Source organism: Tamandua tetradactyla, chromosome 19 (assembly GCF_023851605.1).
Source record: "Tamandua tetradactyla isolate mTamTet1 chromosome 19, mTamTet1.pri, whole genome shotgun sequence".
Classification (NCBI taxonomy): domain Eukaryota; kingdom Metazoa; phylum Chordata; class Mammalia; order Pilosa; family Myrmecophagidae; genus Tamandua; species Tamandua tetradactyla.
The window spans coordinates 48,992,509-49,016,560 of record NC_135345.1 but is presented as its reverse complement, the minus strand read 5'-3'; the positions used below and the strand labels follow the sequence as shown (position 1 = coordinate 49,016,560).

General features: G+C 35.3%; 1 long non-coding RNA gene across 1 annotated transcript; it reads left to right on the top strand.

Annotated features, from left to right (window-relative positions):
* The first annotated feature begins 4,318 nt into the window (after window positions 1-4,318).
* LOC143663599 (uncharacterized) lies at window positions 4,319-23,208 on the top strand. The gene is made up of 3 exons (XR_013166064.1): window positions 4,319-4,505; window positions 19,058-19,093; window positions 22,961-23,208. It is a non-coding gene; the product is annotated as an uncharacterized LOC143663599 (long non-coding RNA).
* Window positions 23,209-24,052: the final 844 nt, after the last annotated feature.

Here is a 24,052-nt window from a genome sequence, read left to right as displayed (position 1 = left end):
AGGATCCAGCCACCGAGTCCCATGCAAACACACAGCCACATTAGCCCCATACGCATGCATCCATGCACCAACCTCTTGACCTCTGCACTCCACCCCGCTGCCCCTCACACATGGACACATTGCCCCACCACCCAGCAAAAGAACCTTGCTCCCACACCTGGCAGGTGCTCATGTGTGCATCTGTGCTACATAGCCCTGCCTGCACACAGGTATATAAATATATATAAACACATACAGGTATATAAATATGTATTTATAGATGCAATGAGGGAAAACTTCCCAACCCCTATAAAAGATAAATATGCAAATCAAAGAAGTTTAATGATCTCCAAATAGAATAAATCTAAATAAACCTACCATAGACACATACTAATCAGTACATCAAATGTTGGAAGAGAAGCAGAAAATCCTGGAAGAGGCAAGAGAAAAAACAATCTACTACATACAAGAGAAACCATACAAGACTGAGTTTGGACTCCTGAATAGGCACTATGGATGCAAGAAGTCAGTGGTACAAAATATTTAAGATTCTGAAAGAGAAAGTCTTCGAGCCAAGAATTCTGTACCCAGCAAAATTGCCCTTCAAAGCTAAGGGAGAGATTAAAATTTTCATAGACAAACATTGAGTGAATTTATCAACAAGAGATTGGTGGTACCACAAGAAATACTAAGGGAGATCTGCCAGCTGAGAAAAAATAAAGACAGGAGAAGGAGGTCTGGAGGAGGACATAGAATTGAAAAGTATCAATAAGGATAACTTAAAATATAAAAAGAGAAAGCAGGAGAAAAATACATAGATCTGACAAACAAATCCAAAAGATAAGGTGGTAGATTCAAGAAATGTCTTTACAATAATAGTTTTGAATGGTAAAGCACTAAATTTACCAATTAAAAGATACAGATTTACAGAATAGATTGAAAAATATAATCCAGCTATATGCTGCATACAAGAGTATCATCTTAGACAAAAGGATACAAATAGATTGAAAGTGAAAGGATGGAAAAAGATGCCCCATTCAAGCTTCAACCAAAAGAAAGCAGGAGTAGCTATACTAATATAAGACAAACTAGTCTTTAAATGTAAAGACATCATAAGAGACAAAGAAGGATGCTATATATTAATAGAAGGGACAATTTACCAAGAAGACATAATAATCATAAATGTTTATGCTCCAAATTAAGGAGCTCCGAAGTACATAATACAAACACTGGCAAAACTGAAGGGAGTCATAGACATTTCAACAATAATAGTAGAAGACTTCAATACACCACTTTTCTCTAAAGATATATCAACCAGATAGAGGGTCAATGAGGAAATAGAGATCTTAAACAAGTTGATAAATAAATTATACATAACGGACATATATAGATCATTACACCCCCAAACACCAGGATAAACATTCTGCTCTTGTGCTCATGGAACATTCTCCAGGATTGATCATATACTGGGGCACAGAACAGGTTTTTATGAATTTTAAATGATTGACATTATTCAAAGCACTTTCTCTTAATTACAATGGAATGGAACTGGAAATCAATAGCCCCCAGAGAATCGGAACTTTCCCAAATATATGGAGATTAAATAACACACTATTAAACAAGCAGTGGGTCAAAGAAGAAATTGCTAGAGAAATCAGTAGCTGGCTGGAGATGAATGAAAATGAGAATACAACATATCAAAATTTATGGGATGCCTCAAAAGCTGTGCTGAGAGGGAAATTTATTGCCCTAAATGCATATATTAAAAAAAGAAGAAAGAGCAAATATTGAGAACTTTAACTGCTCACTTGGTGGAACTTGAGAATGAACAGCAAACAAAACCCAAAGCAAGTAGAGGAAAGGAAATGAAGATTAAGGCAGAGTTAATTGAATGGGAGAACAAAAGAATAATAGAATCAATAGAACCAAAAGTTAACTCTTTGAGAAAATCAATAAAATTGATGGACCACTAGCAAAGTTGACAAAGAAAAAAAGAGAGAGGATGCAAATAAAGGAAATCAGAAATGAGAGGGAGATCATTACCATAGACCCAGAAGAAATTTTTAAAAAGTCATAAGAGGATACTGTGAGCAGCTATACACCTACAAACTAAACAACTTAGATGAAAGGACAAATTTCTGGAAAGACAAAAATACGTTACATTGACTCAAGAAGAAATAGAAGATCTCAACAAACCAATCACAGTCATCAAAAACAAAGAAAAGCTCAGGGCCAGATGGCTTCATAGGGGAATTGTATTAAATATTCCAAAAGGAACTAACATCAAATCTGCTCAAACTTTTCCAAGAAATTGTGGGAAAGGGAACACTACCTGTGCCAGTTTGAATCTGTTATGTACCCCCAGAAAAGCCAAGTTCTTTAATTCTCATTTAATATTGTTGGGTGAGAGATTTTTGATTGTTTCCATGGAGATGTGACCCATCGAATTGTGGGTGGTAACTTTTGATTAGATGGTTTCCATGGAGATGTGTCTCCATTTATTCAAGGTGGATTTGCTTACTAGAGCCCTTTAAGAAGGAACCATGTTGGGAAAATGCTTAGCACCACCAGAACTGACAGAGCCCACAGATCAGACAGAGTCTCATGGAAGCACATTGAAAATTCCTGGGTAGAAAGCTAGCAGACATTGCCATGTGCCTTTCCAGCTGAGAGAGAAATGCTGAACATCACTGGCTTTTTTGAACCAAGGTATCTTTCCTTACATGTCTTAATTTGGATATTTTTATAGGCTTGTGCTAATTCAAACATTTCCACAGCCTTAGAAAGGTAAACTTGCAACTTAATAAATTCCCCTTTTTAAAAACATCCTATTAATGGTATATCATATTCCTGCTGCCTACGAATAAGAACAGATTTTTGCACTGGAGAATTTGGGTACTGCTGAAGTTTGAGAATACTGAACAAGTTGGAATGTTTTTTTAAATGGACAAGGGGAAGTTTGTGGAAGAGTTGTGAGGACTGTGATAAACAAGATCTAGATTGCTTTGAAGAGACTGTTGGTAGAACTGTGGACTCTAAAGATATCTATGATGAGGCTTTAGACAGAAATGAGGTATGTTTTATTGCAACCTGGAAGAAAGGCAATCCTTGTTTTGAAGTGGCAAAATTGACTTATATGGAAGACAGATTTTAAAAGCCACAAACTTGGATATTTAGCAGAAGAGATTTCCAAATTAAATGTGGAAAATGTGGCCTGGTTTATCCTTACAGCTCATACCAAAATGCAACAGTAAAGAGATAAGCTGAGAACTGAATTTTGGTTATAAAGAAACAAGAAATTGATTGCCTGGAAAATTATGGGCTTCCAGAAAGGGAAACCCCAGAGAATACTGCCTCATGTGAGGATAAAACTAAACATCGAATCAGTCAGACATTTCAGAAAAAGCCAGTATGGGAGACAGAGTTATCCAGGATTTGTTGAAAGTCCTTTTGTCTGATGGGCACAATCCAAGCTTATTGTGTAGGAAACCAACAAGAGTGTTGTGGGATCTCTATAAATGGAAGCACTGCCAGTCTGGACTAAGAGGGATACAAAAAGGACACATTGGGGATTGGGGAGAGCCTGGCTACCATTGCATTGTTATGAAGAGGATGAGCATGTGCCATGGAGAAGGGAGAAAGCCTGGGAGTGACCCCAATGCTTGGAGAGGGTGGAGCCAAGTAAAAGTTGTTTTCCTCAATGTTCCCCAAGGTGGCATTCAGTGAGAGGCAGGCCACTGAAAAGGCCCTTAGAAAGGGTGGTACTGCCACTTTTTCAAGCTCAGAAAATAAATGACTCTCAGACCTTGAAATCTAATGGAGTTTGCCCTGTAGATTTTTTAAATTCTTTGGGTCCAGTGTCTCCCATGTTCTTTCCAATTTCTCACTATGGAAAAGGGAGCATGTATTCTATGACTGTCTGTCCTTTGTATGTTGGCAGCAAATAACTTGTTCTGAGTTTTACATGTCCAGAGCCAGAGAATTTTGCCTTAGGACAAACTATACCTGTAGCTGACTTTGATGAGATTTTGTACTATTTCAAACTTTGTACTGTATTGGTATTGTTATTGAAATGGTTTAAGCCTTTCTGATATTATTATGGAAAGAATGTATTTTACGTTTGGAAAGGATGTTTTTGGGGTCCAAAGGATGGAATTTGCCAGTTTGAATCTATTGTGTACCCCAGAAAGGCCAAGTTCTTTAATGCTCATTCATTATTGCTGGGTGGGAACTTTTTAACTGTCTCCATGGAGATGTAACCCACCCAACTGTGAGTGAGAACTTTTGATTATATGGTTTCCATGGAAATGTGTTTCCACCCATTCAAGGTGGGGTTGCTTACTGCCTTTAATAGGGAACTATTCTGGAAAAAAGCTTTAGAGCTACCAAAACTTACAGAACCAAAAGGATGGAAAGATCCCCAGGGATGTTGCTGAAGATGCCTGGAGGGAAAGCTAGCAGATGTTTCCGTGTGCCTTTCCAGCTGAGAGAGAATCCCTGAACATCATCAACCTTCTTAAACCAAGGTATCTTTCCCTGGGTGCCATAATTTGGACATTTTTATAAACTTGCTTTAATTTGGACATTTCCATGGCCTTTGAACTGTAAACTGACAACCTAATAAATTCCCTTTTTAAAAAGCTTTTCCATTTCTGGTATACTGCATTCAAGTAGCTTATGAACTAGAAACTACCTAACTCATTTTATGAAGCTAACATCACTTTAATACCAAAACCAGGTAAAGATGCTATATGGACAGAAAACTACAAGCCGCTCTCCCTAATGAAGATAGATGCAGAAATTCTCAACAAAATACAGCAAATCAAATTGAACAACACATTAAAAGAATTATACATTATGACCAAGTGGGGTTTATACCAAGAATACAAAGACAGTTCAACATAGGAAAAGCAATAAATATAATATAGTGCATTAGCAAATCAAAAAGGAAAAATCACATGATCATCTCGATTGATGCTAAAAAAGCATTTGACAAAATTCAACATCCTTTTATGATAAAACACTTCAAAAGGTAAAAATCAAAGGTAACTTCCTCAACATGATAAAGGGTCTACTGGTTTGAAAGGATGTATGTTCCCAAGAAAAGTCATGTTTTAATCCCTATTCAATACTGTATGTTTGAAACTGTAATCAGATCATCTCCCTGGAGATGTGATTTAATCAAGGGTGATTATTAAGATGGATTAGTGACAACATGTCTCCACCCATTTGGGTGGGTCTTGATAAGTTTCTGGGGTCCTATAAAAGAGGAAACATTTTGGAGAATGAAGCGATTCAGAGAGAGCAGAGCAGAATGACATAGCCATGAGAAACAGAGTCGACAAGCCAGTGACATTTGGAGATGAAGAAGGAAAATGCCTCCTGGGGTGCTTCATGAAATAGGAAGCCAGGAGAAGCAGCTAGCAAATAACACCATGTTTGCCATGTGCCCTTCCAGATGAGAGAGGAACCCTGATGGTGTTCACCAAGTGCCCTTCCACTTGAGAGAGAAACCCTGAACTTCATCGGCCTTCTTAAACCAAGGTATCTTTCCCTGGATGTCTTTGACTGGACATTTGTATAAACTTGTTTTAATTGGGACATTTTCTCAGCCTTAGACCTGTTAACTAGCAACTCATTAAATTCCCCTTTTTAAAGGCCATTCTGTTTCTGGTATATCGCATTCTGGCAGCTAGCAAACTAGAACAAAGGGCATATATGAAAAATTCATAGCCAGCATCCTATTCAATGTGAGAGACTGAAAACTTTCCCCCTAAGATTGGGAATGAGACAAGGATGCCCTCTGTTACCACTATTATTCAACATGATAGTAGAAGTTCTAGCTAGAGCAATCAGGTAGGGCAAAGAAAAGGGATCCAAATTGGGAAGGAAGAAGTAAAAGTTTCATTGTTTGCAGATGACATGATACTATACCTGAAAATCCTGAGAAATCTACAATAAAGTTACTTGAGTTAATAAACAAATTCAGCAAAGTGGCAGGATATAAAATTAATGTACAAAAAAATCTGTAATGTTTCTATGTATAAGTAATGATCTAATTAGGAGTCAACTAAGGAAAAAATTCCATTCAAAATATCAACTAAGAGAATCAAGTATCTAGGAATGAATTTAACTAGGAATGTAAAGGACCTGTACACAGAGAGCTACATAACATTGCTAAAAGAAATGAAAGGTCTAAATAGGTAGAAAGACATTCTCTACTCATGGATAGGAAGGTTAAATGTAGTTAAGATGTAAATTATACCCAAACAGATCTATAGATTCAATGCAGTGCCTATCAAAATTCCAACAACCTACTTTGAAGACTTAGAAAATCTAGTTACCAGATTTATCTGGAAGGGAAGGAGACCCTGAATATCTAAAAGAATCCTAAAATAGAAGAATGAAGTAGAATGATTAACACTTCTTGATTTTAAAACTTATTATAAAACCACAGTGGCCAAAACAGTGTGGAACTAGCACAAAGATAGAAGTATTGACCAATGGATTGAATCAAGAGCACAGAAATAAACCACCAAATCTATGTTCAACTGATCTTCAACTAGGCCATCAAATCCACAGAACTGAGGCAAAATTTTCTTTTTAATAAATGGGCATAGGAGAACTGGATATCGATATCTAAAAGAATAAAAGAGGACATTTACCTTACACCCTATAAGAGAATTAATGTGGATCAAACACCTAAATATAAGAACCAGCATCATAAAACTCCTAGAGAAAATGTAGGGAAGCATTTTCAAGTTCTAGCATTAGGAGTTAGCTTCCTAAACTTTATACCCAAAGCACAAGAAACAAAAGAAAAAATAGATAAATGGGAATTCCTCAAAATCAACTGCTTTTGCACCTCAAAAGGCTTTGTCAGAAGGGTGAAGAGGCAGCCAACCGACTGGGACAAAATAGCAAATAAAGTTTTGATATTCTATATACATAAAGAAATCATTCAACTTAACAACAAAAGAATAAACAACCCAATTATAAAATTAGCTAAAGGTATGATTAGGCACTTTTTGAAAGCACATATACAGATGGCTAAAAAGCACATGAAGAAATGCTCATTTTAGTTGACTATAAGGGAATCACAGATCAAGACAAAAATGAGATATCATCAGGATGTGGAAAACTTGGGACACTTATGCATTGCTGCTGGAAATGTATAATGGTACAGCTGCTATGAAAGACAGTATGGTGGTTCTTCAGAAAGCTAAGTATAGAAATGCCTCATGATCCAGCAATACCACTACTCAGTATGTACTCAAAAGAGCTGAAAGCAGTGACACAAACAGATATTTGCACACCAATATTTATGGTAGCATTATTCACAATTGTCAAAAGATGGAAACAATACAAGTGCCCATCAACACCCGTATATATGCACAATGGAATATTATGCAGTAATAAGATGAAATGACATCCTGAAGCACATGACAAGATGGGTGAGCTTTGAGGATGTAATGCTGAGTGAAATAAATGAGAGACAAAAGGATACCTACTGTATGATTCCACTTTTAGACCATGGTAAAGGTAAAATGAGAGGCTTATAATACGCAATATAGGGGGTTAGAAATACACTGAAGCTAGAGATGGGTGAACAGTTAGCAAATGAGTTTGAACTTAAATGTAAGGGAATACATAGAAGTGAAGGCAGTTCACTAGTGGGTCTATAAGTAATATTATATAAGGTGATCATGATTGAAAGGGGTTGTGTAGACCCATGTGTCTCACTGATTAACCCTACAGATATAAATAAGTTCTTTCATGAACTACTGCAAAGGTATGAATCTTGTACAAAGAGTGTGTAAGTTCAGGTATAGGGGAAAACTGCTATTGCATGCTATGGGCTATATTTTACAGGAAAACATCAACAGTGACACAGCAATACCAGGGCTATATAGTGGGAGGGGGGACAAAAGTAAGGGGAGATTTGGATTTTCTATTGGAGAGGGTAGGCTTACTAGTTATCTTTCTCTTGGGATCAATGAAATTATCTAAAATTGAGAATGTTGATGGACTCTTGACTTTGGATATTATACATGATGCCCAGGGGAAAAGAAGTGTAACAAATAAGGTATCTGTGGTTGAGAAAGTTCACATAAAATCAAGATGCTATTCTGGAGGTCACTCTTAGGCAGGCTTCAATTAGCCATTGCTACCTATCACAGCTTGCCAAACCCCAACCAAAACAATTCCTGCCAATCCTAAAGAACACCTTGGGCATTAGATAAGATTCTACAAAGTTTCCATGCACTAGGGTAACTTTTCAGAAACTTACAATCTCCACATGGGTCCCTGGACCAGATAAGTCCTGAAATGCAGAGGGGTCAACCTCTCCAGTACATCAACTAGTTTCATCCCCCTGTTCTATATTATTGATAGTTCTTTCAAACATGAAAAAGCTTGAATAGGCATAGCTCAAATACCGCTAAAGAGTGGGAGAAAGAACAAAGTTGATGGTGGATTTGTACAGCGAAGGTAGGGTTTAACATATGAGCATGATTGTTGAATCAATATATTGATATTTCTTTTACTCACCAGTTTCTTAAAGAAGATAGAAGTAAAAACCTAAAATTGTGGAATTGTAACCCATACTAAATGCTGAAATCTGTTCTACAGCTAATTGTCGCAATGTGCTTTGAAATTTATTGCTTTTTAGTATATATGCTATTTTTCACAAAAAAGAAGAAAAAGTCAATTGAGATGATGAAAAAAGCTATATGATGAAAAAAATCATTGTAATCATGCACTGCATTAAAGAATAAAAAGTTTAAAACCTTAAAATAAAAGTTCTGTAAAAACAAATTCTACTTCTTTCTAGTTTATATTCTTGAAAAATGAGCTTCTATATGTGATTAGGAATTGTGCACATTTTTCTCTTCAGTGTTCATTTATACTTTGATGTGCCTTATGACATTCTCAGATCCTCTAGGAGCTAAAAATCATCTTAAGTTATGAATATTTTCCATCTTTCCCTCTTGATATAAAGTGTGGCAAATATGAATGCCTATATGACTAAGGCAGTGAGTAGAATGTGTTTGGAAGTAAAACAATAGCAAGTGGCAGAGACTGTGGTAGAAAAGGAGCAGGGCAGTAACCCTCCAGTTCCATCTTACTGTTGCCCTGTAAGCATGTAAGACCTTGTTCGCAGATATTCTGTTTTTCAAAAGAAGCCAGAAATATAGAATTTTATGTAAAATCTTCAAATAAGAAATATTACTCACTAACGTTTCTCTTATTTTTCTTAGTTGTGTGAACTAATGAGGATATATCTTAAGGCAACATACAGCTGCAAGTTTGAGACACTTGTTTATATCCATATTCCTATTTACCTGCCCAAAGTTTATTATCTAAGGATTTTTTTATTAAAAATCTTTTTATTAGAGAAGTTGTGAGTTTACACAGTTACCGTGCATAAAATACAGGATTTCCATACAGCACCCCACCACCAGCACTTGAATTGGTGTGGAAAATTTATTACGAATGATGATAGCACTTTTTTATAATTCTAGTATTTTTTAATGGTAGTTACGTTTGTTATAGTTGATGAAAGATGATTAAAGTAGGCCTTTTAACTGTTGTTCGTAGTTTACATGAGGGTATAGTAAACGGAATTTTTTCTTGATTTCCTCCTCAAATTGCTCATTACTAGTGTATGCAAATTTTTGCATGTTGATCTTGTATCCTGCCACTTTGCTGTATTCATTTATTAACTTTAACAGCTTTGCTATAGATTTTTCAGGATTTTCTACATATTAGATTATGTCATCTGCATACAGTGAGTTTTACATCTTCCTTTCCAATTTGGATGTCTTTTATTTCTTTTTCTTGCCTAATTGTTCTAGCTAGAATTTTCAGCTCAATAACAATGGTGACACTGGACATCTTTACCTTGTTCCAGATCTTAGAGGGAAAGGTTTCAGTTTTTCCCCATTGAGTATGATGTTAACTGTGAGCTTTTCGTATATTCCCTTTATGATATTGAAGAAGTTCCCATCTATTCCTATCCTTTGAAGTGTTGTCATACAGAAAGGATTTTGAATTTTGTCATTTGTTTTTTCTGCATCAATTGAGATGATCTTCTGTTTTTTCCCCTTTGATATATTGATGTGTAATATTATATTAATTGCTTTTTTTTTGATGAACCATCCTTGCATATCTGGAATAAAACCCACTTGATTATAGTATATAATTCTTTGAATGTGCAGTTGAACTACATTTGCAAGTATTTTGTTGAGGATTTTTGCATCTAAATTCATTAAAGAGATTTGTTTGTAATTTTCTTAAAGTATCTTCATCTGGCTTTGGTGTTAGGGTGATGTTAGGGTAACTCACAGAATGAGTTAGGGGGCTTTCATATCTCCTTGATTTTTTGAGGAGTTTGAGGTGGATTGGTATTAATTTCTTCTTGAATTCTTGGTAGAATTCACATATGAAGCCATCTTATCCTGGACTTTTCTTTTTTGGAAGGTTTTGATGGCTGATATGATCTTTTTATTTGTGACTTTTTGAGGTCTTCTATAGCTAAGGACTTTTAAAATGATTATAGTCAGATAATGAGATAAAGCAAGTAGACATGGCAAAACTAACCTTAATTGATTATTGCATATATAGCCAATTAAAATGAAAACATTTATATTCAATTAACTATTGAACATAGATGATTTTTAGTCTGAATAATAACCATTTAAGAATGGCAGATTCTGGGAACTAAATTATTCACTTTAGTGTCTTAGATATTGTCAGTCTCCAAGAATGAGTGCAAACGAGTTCCTCATTTTGATTGACTGTGCTTAATTATTTTCCCTGATTTAGAAGATAGAGGTGCATTGAGGCCACAGCAAATTTCAAGAACCTTGACAATAATTTTGAATTTTAAACTTATCCTCTGAACATCTAAATTATTTTGTCATTTAGGAAGATGTGTAAATAGCATAAGATTAAAACACATTACAAATAAGAAATTTGGTTTTTATTTTGAGCAATACTAATTGCTTGAAATAATCCTTTGCTAAGAATAATTTAACTTCTGGGTAAAATTTAAAATATTTTGAAGTTTTCCAATGTGCATATCAGTGTGCAAAATTTGAGAATACACAGAATGGGGTTCTAAGAAGAGCATGTGAGCAGGCTTTCTGTTGAAATCATACGTTGAACAGTGGAACTTGATTATGTACTTCTGGCTTATAGTGCTTAATGAACAAGGAGTGATTATGGGTCAGCATAAACCCTCTCTTATCTTATTTAGAAGGGCACATTAATAAATATTTCTGAATGTGCATTTGCAATGAAATGTACAGTTCATACAGGCCTGAACTTAATTATAAAGTGTCTAAATAAATGAGATAAATTGGTGTCTCACATCTATATTCCATGAATTGGTAAAGGTTCATATTTGACCAGAGATTTGACTAGCAGTATTTTATTTTTGTTGAGATGTGCCATCCCTTTAGATATGATTCTAAATATCCTTAACAAAGTATGAGCTGAAAAGATACAGAATTGAAAAACAGATAAGATTATTATTAAAAAAACTCCTTCTTTTTATAAATTAGATAACTATGCACATTTCTTTAATGATTAACTTTTTCCAGTGGAGTTAAACATTTATCTAAAGATGCCAGTTTACTGGACTATGAGGCAGAGAACAAAAAAATCTTAAAGCATTGGGCATCACAGGAAATTCAGTCAATAGATCCTTATCAAGCATCTATTTTCCATGCAACAAAATGTGATATACTGTTGGATATAGAAAAGGAGCTGAGAATTTGTTCTTAAGAGATTTACCATTTATTTGGGTTTAAAATAACTTAGGAAAACTTAAATAACAATACAAGGCAACAACACAGACTTATGGTTCAGAAATAAGTGATGTGAGTTAAGAGGAGAGACAAGTAGTGTTTTGAAAGACTTTGAACATGAGAAGACTAAATAAATAGAATTAAGCTAAACAGTAGACTGGATGCATATAGCTCAAATAGAGTGCCTAACATGAGTGGTGTGAAAACCATTGAGAGGCAGTTACCTGGAGAGAGGGCTAATTGAGGGGGTGAAGTAGAAGAACAGAAAGGATGGGTATATTGTGTTTTTATCAGCTTAAGAGACCATAATGTGAAAACAAGGAAGCTGAATTGCAGTAGAATTTTATACTCTAGAACAATTGAATTATTTTTACTTGATTCACTTCATAGTTACAGAATTGAATACATAGTTCATTTATTTCCAATTTTCTTTGTGCTATTGAATACATTTAAATTTTTGTGTTCAAAAAAAAAACATTAATCCATCTTTAGCCAAATTTCCTATTTGAAAATACATTAATAACTATGTTTTTAAATGCAAACCTCACATGCTTTTTAAAATTAGGTCAGACAGAAATAAGACTGAATGAAAGTTGCTGATTGACAAAATGGGCTTTGATTAGAATCATTTTGCAGACAAGGAAGAGGATTGTCTTCTTGAACTTGTCTTTTCAAATTATATATCTTAAGATCAGAGCTGAAAACCTTTAAAATGAACTTTATACATAGAGGGATAAAAGGGCAAATGGTTTAATATTTCTAGGCTACTTTACAATTATTTAAGTTATAATTTTGGCATGTATTTTAACATTGCTTTTCTACTATGAAGGAGTTACTGAAAAGAATTTAAGTTTATTTCTTGACTCATTAATATTTTAGATTTTTCAGAGCATTGTCCTTGAGTACAAAACTATTATACCTCTTAATGAATTATAATGTTCTATTTTCTTTGATATATTCAGTTTAGAAATGACCCAATTTATAATAAAATAAGATAATTACATATTAAAATAGTGTGGTATCAATGACATCTGACATCCCCCCAATACAGGGTTCTTTTCAACTTTGTAACTGATGAGCAATTATCCAACATTCAATAGAAAAGCTGCAAAGATTTTTTTTCATTATATCAAATTTAGCCTTTTAACATTTTTTAAATGCTGAAATTTGCCTCATGAACCCATGTTGAGCTGTTCAAGAGCTATACTGTGAATCATTAATCTTGGCATTTCCAAAGTCTACTATTAGGCCATAGTGAAAACTCAATAAAAATATGTGAAATTAAATTGAATTGAATAATATCGACCTCAGATTACCTGCCCACACTTCAGTCAAGTTTTTTGTCCTGGAACAAAGTTTGAGCATTTTCTTTTTGGAGGAAGAGCTCCTAGGATATGTGAAAGGTTTGAGGTCTCTATTTAGCTTTTAAATGGTCTGGGGAGTCCAGCCTATTCTTAACCCATGCCAGGTTAGAACATTTACGATCAAGTTTTAATGTCAATCTAAAAGTGTTCAAAGTAAGTCCTAAGAAATTACTCTGTCACTTCAGACCCAGTATTCAGGTGTTCTCTGTGTCTTCCAGACCATTGTGCTTTACATTCCCTTCCTGTCTTTGAACTGGGGTGGACATTTTTAAAATACCTATGTGGTGAGTGGCAGGAGAGTCCTACAAATAAATATCAGGACAGTCTTTGAGAGCCATCACTGGGAATATTTCTATTTAATTTTAACCATCAGCATGACTATTCTTGCCCCAATGAAATAATGCATTTTCCCTTAAAAAGGTAAATATCTTTACAAAGCTTGTTGGATTCTGAGAGACTGAGGCTCAAATCCTTGTATACTTTCTAGAGAAAGAAAATAGCATGTTAGTACATATATTTGACAGGAGGCCTTTGAAGAAAATCCCTAATAGATTAAAACTCTATATCTAGGCCAAGTAAATGAAGTACTAATAAATTGATACATGTTGAAGTGCTCATGAACCAATATTTGGGGGAAGAATTTAGGCCAAAGAGTGAAAAAGATGACCCCTATATAATTTTCAGTATGCGAAAGTGCAATTGTGCTTAAGCATGTATTTATTCCGATGCTAGAGATGTTATTCAAACATCCCTGGAAATTATGCTATGCAGAAAAATGTGTACTAGATGGCAGTCTAAGTACCATTTTCATTATTTCTCACTCTGATTTTGGATTCTAATACATGACTGGGGAAGAGAATTCTTTATTTCACTTAATAAATAGTTTCATTATTACATAGTAACAGAGTTTATTAGTAAATTAAACAAATAAATTGTGATTCAATTGTAAAATGTTATAATGCATCTTTTAAAGGTTTATCATCTTGAACTGTAATTGCATCTGGATGTGAAGTTCCCTCCCAGACACTAAAGCACAGCTTAAGTTGTGCTTGTTAAATCCCTAGTATCTTCTCCTATAAATAATTGATCATAACTTAGCATGTGTCTTATTTTAAATAAAAGAATAATAAACTGAAACTAGGAGCGAAGAACATAGATATTTTAGAATTTTTCAGGAAGCTCAGAAGTCTGACCATTCAAAGCAACAAAATTGCAGCAACTGTGGATTTAGCCTCTTCTTACAGACAGAAAACCTTATGCTTATTCTTTTAATTTTATGACTATTCTCATTCTTTTTTTTTTTCCAGATTGGTGTAGAATTTTTAATTCTTGTTTTCTTTATATACTTACCTTCCTTTCTAGGTTTTGTTTCTTTTCCTGAATGTTACATGGACCAAAACATATCAGAATGAAAAGTCAAAGCCATACCTGTGAAATTTTATTTTGCTTTCACTGTGTCTGATCATGGTCTTGTGTTTGTATTACTTTTTTGCAGAATGCGTTTGTGTGGGTTGGATATATAATCTAGGCTGCCTGTTAAAATCCAATGTGCACACTTCTTTTAGTGTTGTCTGGAAATCCACAAGACAGCCCTCTAGTTTTGTATGCATAAAAGCCCCAAAGTTTCAAGTTTCTGGGCTTGAGGAAGTGACAATAGTTATGCTGATGATTAAAATTAAGTAGAAATGTTTCATTGATGTTTCTCCAAGACTGTCCTTATTTATCTGTAAGCCTGTTCTGCCTGGATCTGAGGATATAATGAAAACAATAACTGACTCCTCTTTTTACGCTTACTATGTGCTAAATACTGCTCGTTACATCGATTTTTTCATTTGATTCTATGAGGTAAGTAGTAGCTATTAATCCCCTTTACAAATCAGTAACTGTGCTAATTATATAACTGCCTAACTTCATAGGGGCAGTAAATTCTGGTGCCAAAGTTTGGATCCCAGCAGTCCAGACTCAGACTCTAAAGTCCACCAACAATTTTAATCACAGTGCTATATTGTCACAGCCCAAATTACAGGGTGGAAGCATTACAGGGTTCTAGGTAGAGGTGATACTTGAAATCAGTTTAAGTAACATAATTGTGATTCCCAATAGACCATTCTTTTAATAGAACCCAAAGAGTTTTGTGGAGGGAGGGTAAAGTAGAACCTGAGGACTAGTACTGGTAGGTATTTTGCAAGATGACTGACTCAACAATTGACAATTTTCCATCAAGAAACCAAGTGCTCATGAGGAACTGTGGAAGTGATCTGCACATGTATACACACTTAACATACCTAGAGGTAAAATAAAGAACTAATTAAGACCCTACATGCTAACTCTAGCATAGATTTCTATATATTTTGCACATAATTTAGTGAGTGAAATCATTACATGCAGGCTTTACCAGAAACATCAGTAATGCAGTCACATCCCATATTGCCCATTCTGTAAAGGGAGCCGCTTGCAACTTTTATTCTCTTCATTTTTCCCTCTATTTATTTATTACTTTTTGAGTTTTCAGTTTTGGCCCTATCAACTTACTTCTCAGTATGGAAGAGGAAGATTAACCCTTTTTCATACATAACTCCATCAAGCCCTCACCCTTTTATCCATCCATCCTTGTATCTTATTTTTGGTAAGATCAGTATGTAGTCTTCACATTTTTATCACTGTCATGATTATATGAATGCCTTCCCTACTCAGCCATGTGCTAGGCCATAACTTTTCACTGATGTGCGCTTTATTTTTCTCCTTAGAGTTACTTACCTTTTTAAATGTTTACTTAGTTTTCTAAGCCCTTATCACTAATTAATCCCCAATTTACCCTCTCATTGTGTAATCTCCTCTCATATCATTCAGGCACATAAGTTATTTTCTCAGTGTCATATTTTGAAGAAATATTTCCCAGAAGCTTCTTCGTGTTATGATCTAGGTTTGATATTTCTTATACTGGTGTCCATACCACCACACTGAGAATTCTGTTCACCTCTCTCTCTTTATTTGGACCTCCAGTTTCCTGGATCCCCTGAATTCCACATTTCTCTTTTTATTTTTGATTTTACTGGATCACAGCTCCAGAAGCTTCCTAAATAGCAAGGTAGGTATATTTGTTGATAGAATTAAAAGGTCTTTTTCTTTTTTTTTAACCTCACACTTAATTCTTTGGCGTCATAGGATTCTAAGTGGGAAAGCATTTTTCACTAAGAATTTTAAAGGTCTTTCTGCATCGTTTTCTACCTTTCATATCGCTATTAAGAACATCTGGGATGTTCTATTTCATTTTTCAAAATTTCAAAATGGCATAGATTGGTGAGGAGGGCCACTGCATTGCAAAAATGTAGAGCACCACTACAGAAAACACTAGGAGATTCAGTCATGTCATTGTTCCCTAAACATGCCGTTTACAACCTGTGTGGCTATAATGATGAGCCCTAAACATGCAGTTTGTGTGGCTATATGTGATATTCCTATTGAATGAAACTATCTTACTCCTTTTCAGTGTATATCAGATGATTATTTCAACGTGTCTAGAGTTCTAGAACTTTTTTTTTTAACATTTCTGCCTTTTAAAAATTTTCTTTCTCCTATTCCATTTTTCTGTTGTCTCTTTCTGAAATTACTTTTATTTGAATGTTAAAGAACTCTGGATTGATCCTCCAATATGTGCATTTTTTTTCCTATTTTTTAACTCATACTTTCTGGGAGATTTCCTCAAATTTATCATCTAGTCAATCTATTGAGTTTTTCATTTCCAACATCACATTTTTAATTTCCAAGTATTCATTTATTTGTTCTCTGAATGTTCCTTTTGTTCTGTATATTCTTATTTCTCTAGTTCTCTGAAAATGTTTATCTAAGTATTTTGGCAGGGGATATTCTTCTTTTCTTTGTAAACTCTTTTCTCTGTCTCTTGATTCTGTTTGTCTTGGCTTTTGTCTTTCCTATAGAGGCAGGATACAAATATGTGTTCCTCTTTGGCTTTGGAGTCATATTTAAACAGGGCCATTAATAGCTGACTGGGAGCTCGCACAGGTGGGAGGGATGGTGGGTTTCTCTGTGGGGTGATTTAGCAGTGCTGCTTATTAGAAAAGTCGCTACCTTTAGGATTTTCCTCTTGGGCTGTCCAGACCTCCCAGAAAACGCTCTTTCAAGTCTGTCTGAGGGACATAAATGGTTTCCAGTTCTGGGATCCTAGTGGGATAATAAGGCTGGAAGTGATAGGGTATCATCATTTAGTACCTAAATAGCTACAAGTTCTTTGTTTTTGGTATAGTATTTTAGCTTTTAACTCAAATCAGTGAAATTCCAATTTGCACTCTACTATTACTAAACCCCTAATCAATCATCTGCTCAGTTGGTGTTTCTTTGAAGAGGAGTCAGCGGAACAGAAGAGAAGTAGCAGATTGATCCCTACGCCGAGTAAGAGAGGTGAGCTGAGGATCTAAACAGGCTTTCAACTAATCTTCCTGTTTTTATCCCTACTTTTTAATTCCAGTTTTCATCTTCACCTCGTATTGTCCATTCTGAGTCATTTGGCTTCTTGGTTTACACTGGATCATTTGGGAGGTGTCTCAGCTTTCTTCATTTTCTGCATTAGGATTCAGCTTTCTCAGATCTATTAAATTACTTACCTAATTTTCCATCTGCTTTTAGCTTCCAGCATGTTGTTCTTATTGTTCATAGGGTTTATTCCCCTTTAAAAAAATCCCTTTATTAATAGGATTGCAGGAAGGAGTTGAGGCTACTGCTTGCATCAAATTTAACATCCTTAAACAAGTATAACATAGTTCTATTTTAATTTATATTTAAGTAATTGTTAAAAATAAGTATACCAATGTTATTTTGTTTTTATAGCTTCCACACGTCTCTTGAAATTTCCTATTTCTCTGTTCATGTTTTCTACTTTTCCACTAGAACTTTTGGGCTTCTTTCATATTTAAAGTCCATCTAGGACTTCTCTGTGTCTGCTTCCACTGACCGTTTCCTCTCTTGATCATGGATCACATTTCCTTACCTTTTGCTTTGCTTTTTATTTTGTTTTTGCTCCTTGCTTAATTTTGACAAGGATGGAGCAGATATAACTCTCTTTTCTCCCATGAAGGACTTGGGCTTGGCATTATCTAGATCTATTTCAATTGGGTTGCTTCTATGTCATTAGCGCGTCAATGATTTCTTTTTTTTTTTTTTGGCATAGGAAGGCTCTGGGAATTGTACCCTGGCATGCACTGAGCCACCATTGTACCGTCCTTCAATGATTTATTTTTTTTTTTTGCATGGGCAGGCACCAGGAACCAAACCTGGGTCTCTGGCATGGCAAGAAAGAACTCTGCCAGTGAGTCACTGTGGCTCGCCCTCAATGAATTTTTATAATTATGATTTTGTAGCAATAGTCTCTTGAAATATTTTGTAAATGGATTTGAAATGGACTTTAAAAAGTGGGCTTTGCACTCAATGCTGATTATCTACAACTATGTAAATATACTTTTCATAATGAAATGCGGTGATCCTGCAGCCTCTGTAACTTTTAGGGTAGAAAGGGGTGAGATAGACAAACGGATCAATGTGAGATTAGCATTCTGTTCCACAGTAACAACATAATTGCCCGCAGCAATTTGAAAGAATGATGGCATATACTGAAAGCATGGATTGTCAAACAGCTTGACAGAGAGAATTTGCCTAGACACATGTAGTTTGTGCTTCTGTTCACAGAAGTTAATGTGCATAAAGGTTTTCTTCTGATTTTCAATGGCATATACAGTAGTTTGAGCTCTTGATTTCAAGCAGTCCATATGTTTCAAAGGAGGAATTTTGTTGATTTGAATCATATGCGGAAACAACTTTAAATGATGAAAAAAAAGTATAAATATTTATTATGTAATAATCATAATGTGTTTTTTTTTACATGGGCAGGCACCAGGAATTGAACCCAGGTCTCCCACATGACAGGTGAGAAGTCTGCCACTGAGCCACTGTCACATCACTGTATTTTGTAATAATAATATTTTAATATTAAAAAAACTGAGTTAGAAAAAAAAAGTGCAAAGTGCAGCTTATATGAATCATGTGTGTATCATTCTTTTATCACAACCCAAATAATGGCTTTCCAAGCTCTTTTTCAAATGCATCAGCAATATATGTAAAGTTAGAATTAAAGTAAAAGAATTTAATTATATACTTTAGCTAGCTCAGTGAACAGAATTTGTTGGCAACATCTTGCCAGATTTTCCAAACTGAAGCTGCCATGTTTTGTATTATGAGCAGTTCAGCAGCTTTGTGCATCTGTCCCTCCCCTACAATTTAATTAGACTGTCTGTTGCAGACAAATCAGACTGTGGCTTTTTTTTTTTTTCCTTTTCACTAAATTACTATAAATGCCAAGCCAAAATATGAATAAGAGGAAAACAGGATGTTCTGCAAACACATGCCACTTTACTGGGCAAAAACATGATAGGTGACTCTGCTTTTACTCTCAGTCAGAGACGAGAGAAGGGAGGCCTGGAGAATGAGGTTATAAAAGGGTCGGATTGATGCTATCGCCTTTGTTGGCTCCAACAGAGCAGGGACTTGATCCTTCCCCAGAGTAATCTCGCTTTGACACTGCAGCCAACGCAGATTTATGATTATGCATTCTCCTCCCATGAAGGGAGCGAGAATCAGAGCAGAGGGAACACAGGAGACAAGCAACTAGGAATTCTTGTAGAAATGTATAATTGTGCATGTTTTGCATTCCTATGGATGTTTAGAACCAATGTGCCCTGGTAGGTTATCACAATGTCACATTTTAATCATTTTAACAATCTGTAATAAGATTGAAAATTAGTCGCTCTCACTGAAGGAGAATGTTATCACAGGCAGCCATCACCTGTATTTCATGGAGGATAATAGCTGAGTTGTATTCAGTGCCTTTCTCTAGATTATGGCTCTGAAAAGAGGACCAAGTTGAACAGCGACTAAGAGAAAAATCAGGTTTCTAATGTGAAGATGTCACAGTAGGAATAATGCAAACCTAAAGCAAGACAGAAGAAGAACCTTCAACAGGTAACACAAAAAACTGTAGGGTGTGTCAATGAGGTGATTAGAACGAAAAAAGGTAGGCAGGTGCCTAGGCCAAACTGGAAGTGAACTTCTCGTCACCAGGCAATATGGCACTTCCTCTTATGATCCTTCCCAGTCCCCAGAGAGATACTTTATAGAAACTTTTGCACATGAGTCTACAGCAGATGAAACCATTCACAGGTGACCCTGCTCCTCCATTTCACACTTACAGTTGTGGTGCCATTGGAGTTCTCAGCTAAGGTGGGGAAGACTGACATCCAAATAACTGCTGGCAGCCTGGCCCCTGAAAACTGCACATCCTGAGCCCAATTCGAAGGAATAGATCTTTTTCCATTTATATAGGCTATGCTCCTTGCAAAGAAAGTATTTCCCACATCACCATCTCATCTCAGCCCTACTCCAATCATTATAATAGACTCTTAGGGTGAGTGTCAAGAAAGGAAGAATTTTCAATATATTCCCTTAGGTAAGAACTTATATTGCTCTCAGGTTTTTATTATGTGGGATCTTGGCTTCTTTTTAATGGCAATATATACACATATAGCACTGTCAATATCCCAGAGGACCAAATACTCTCAATATCTTACAACCAAATATCAGATTAAATCCACTTGTGTCCAGTATATGTACATCAAAACCTGAGTATATACTGACATAAACCCTTCATAGCAAATGGGGGAAATATAAACATTTTAACTAATTATACACATTTTATTTGCATTATAGAGGAAGTTTTCAAAATGCCATAGCATAAAAGAGAATGCAGAAAGCCACCAGATGGTCCTACCATTAGATAAGGACATGAAAATATTGAAGAAGCTGTTGTCTATCATAAGGGATTCTTCTAATCTAGAGGTCAGAAGGGAACAAATTGTATTAGTCTGAGTGTCCTCCCTTTTATTCTTGCCCTGCAGTTCTGTGGTATTTGAAATAATGTTTTGGCCTTTGTATTGGGCATATGTAGTCATTTAGCAAATCTTTGTGGAATGCAAGAATGAATAAATCTGGATCACTAGGACAAATTAGAAACTTAAGAAATATTATTCTTTCTTTATATCAGAGATTTAAATACTTACCATTATTTTCAATATCCAAGTAGAGGGCTTTGTAGATTACAAAGCTGTTAACTTGAGACCAGTTAAAAGTAAGGTTTACTGATTTTACTGATGATTCAATTCAATGATATCTTTTTTTTTTTTTTGCATGGGCAGGCACCGGGAATTGAACCCAGGTCTCTGGCATGGCAGGCAAGAACTCTGCCTGCTGAGCCACAGTAGCCCACTCTTGTAAAGATTCCTTTGATCATTAAAACTGTGACGGCAAATGTCAATCTCCTTCATTATGATGCAAAGTTATATTAGATAAGTTATTATTTCTAATAATTTGCTACCAATAAGGAATGATTGCTATAAAAAAAGAGTATTATTAACTCCATTACTTGAGATAAAGGATATAGTTTTGCCAGGTACATGGTCCTTCTCTTTAACATCATGTGCTGAAATATTTGAGATAATTATATTATCAGAACTCTGGCACCTTTTACTGAATAAGAAAAGCAAGGCACATGTGCTACCCGGGTGCACATGTGCTACCCAGGTGTTAAATTCCAGTTTTGTGGCTGATTTTTGCATTTTAAGTCTATACCATACATTTACCACATACCATGTATAGAATAGAATTAACCCACAGAAAAATAATAAGTGGAGACTTTGTCATCTTCAGAAAATTGAGATTTGTCCTAAAAGCCCAATTCTTAAGAAAGAACTTCTTTCAGTAGGGAGTTCCTTCTCAAGTTTTACACAAGGTGGAGGCATCTTTCCTTGAATGACTGGTGGTGGTGTGTTTGTGTGACCCATTTATTGATATGATACAAAATTTTGAAGAACAATGTTACATAGCATGCAATTATTCATCTTACTTGGGAAGCATAAAAACATTTTCAATGATGCTGAGAGATTAAGTCTATCTTTGTGAAAACCCTACAAAGAAAATAATAATGGAGAATAACCCTATTATACATGCATTTAAAAACTATTTCATATGTTTATTTCAATGACTGGAAACTTATTTTAACAATAACATTTGAGTATTCTACCTTGGTAATATCTCTGTTTATTCTCAGTATTTTTATAATTATTAAATAAGACTATGGTCTCTTTACAATGAGAGAATTCCAAATGGTGACTACCCATCTTTTCTGTTACCAGATCCATCTAAATATCTTTTTTTGACATGATATTCTCTCACTAAGCTCCTGTTTTTATATTGCATTTCTAAGGGTTTTATTCCTGGATAGTCTGGTATGATTCCCAGATTGGCATTTCTCATCCTCTGAAATGGAACAGTGTGGGCACTTCAATTCTGAATAAAACTTTCTATAACAGACCACCCAACTTAAATCAATTTTCACTTGCACCTACTAAATAAACCTTTGTCTTCTAACTCCTCCTCCCTCCTAACACATGGTTCACCAGACTTACTCATTATGCCCTGTATTGCTATATCTAAAATATATTTAGAGATGAAAACAAAATGTATTACAGGCATTAGGAAGAGAATGTTTAAATGTTTGAGGATTTAGTCTTATACCTGTTACTCCAAAAATGGCATTATAAAAATAGATATTGTACTTTATGTACTTTTTTCTCAAACATATTGCTTCTTTCTTAATTTTATGGAACATTGTTTTGACTTTCAAAGATTCATTCCTCTATTTTACTGTTAGGCTCAGCCATGATTTAACCTTTCTTACCACAGAAGTGAGCATGTCACCAAGGATACCTCACCGGAGCAGCCCATCTTCTGGTCAATCACGTGATTGGACATATTTGAAGCAGGTAGAGTCAGAATATAGTGTAAGGATGGATACAGATACAGAGTGAGAAATATTCTTCTGGGGTCAAGAGTGCTATGGACGATGCATGCCTTGATTGCCAAGAGAAAACTTTGCCACCACCTGAACAGAGGCAGAGGGAGAATGAAAAACGAAGAAACTAAAATTCATAGAGAGGAAAAGAAAGTTTCGGAACTTGCAGATAACCTTTAAATCCCTCCACCTTATTTTAAAACTATTCCTGGACTTATCAGTTATATAAGACAAATAAATCTTTTTGTTCTTGTGAAACATATTTCTGTGATGTTTCCGTCACTTGCAACTAGTAACCTAATAACCGAGGTTACTATAATTGATAATCATGATGATAATAACAATAATAATACAAAAACTATAAAAGCTACAAAATAAGAGATTTTCTTAAGGAATCATTTTCTTTCACTTACCATGAAAATAAGATTTACAGGTTGTATTAGTTAGGGTTCTCTAGAGAAACAGAATCAACAGGGAATACTCGCAAATATAAAACTTATAAAAGTGTCTCACATGACCGTGGGAACGCAGAGTCCAAAATCTGCACAGGGCAGGCTGTGAAGCTGACGATTCTGATGGAGGGTCTGGACTAACTCCACAAGAGGGACTTGCCAGCCGAAACAGGAAGAGAGCCTGTCTCTTCTGAATCCTCCTTAAAAGGTTTCCAGTGATTAGACTGAGCATCACTCATTGCAGAAGACACTCCCCTTTGGCTGATTACAAATGGAATCAGCTTTGGATACAACTGACGTGATCATGATTTAATTCTATGAAATGTCCTCATTGCAACAGACAGGCCAGCACTTGCTCAACCAGACAAACAGGTACCACTACTTGGCCAAGTTAACACATGAACCTGACCATGACACAGATATTTTCTCACTTTCATTAGATTCTAATGTTTTTCCTAAATTGAGTTTGAGGAGACACTGTCAATGAGTTCCCATGACAATTAAACAATGTACTATATACAATATTGCAGA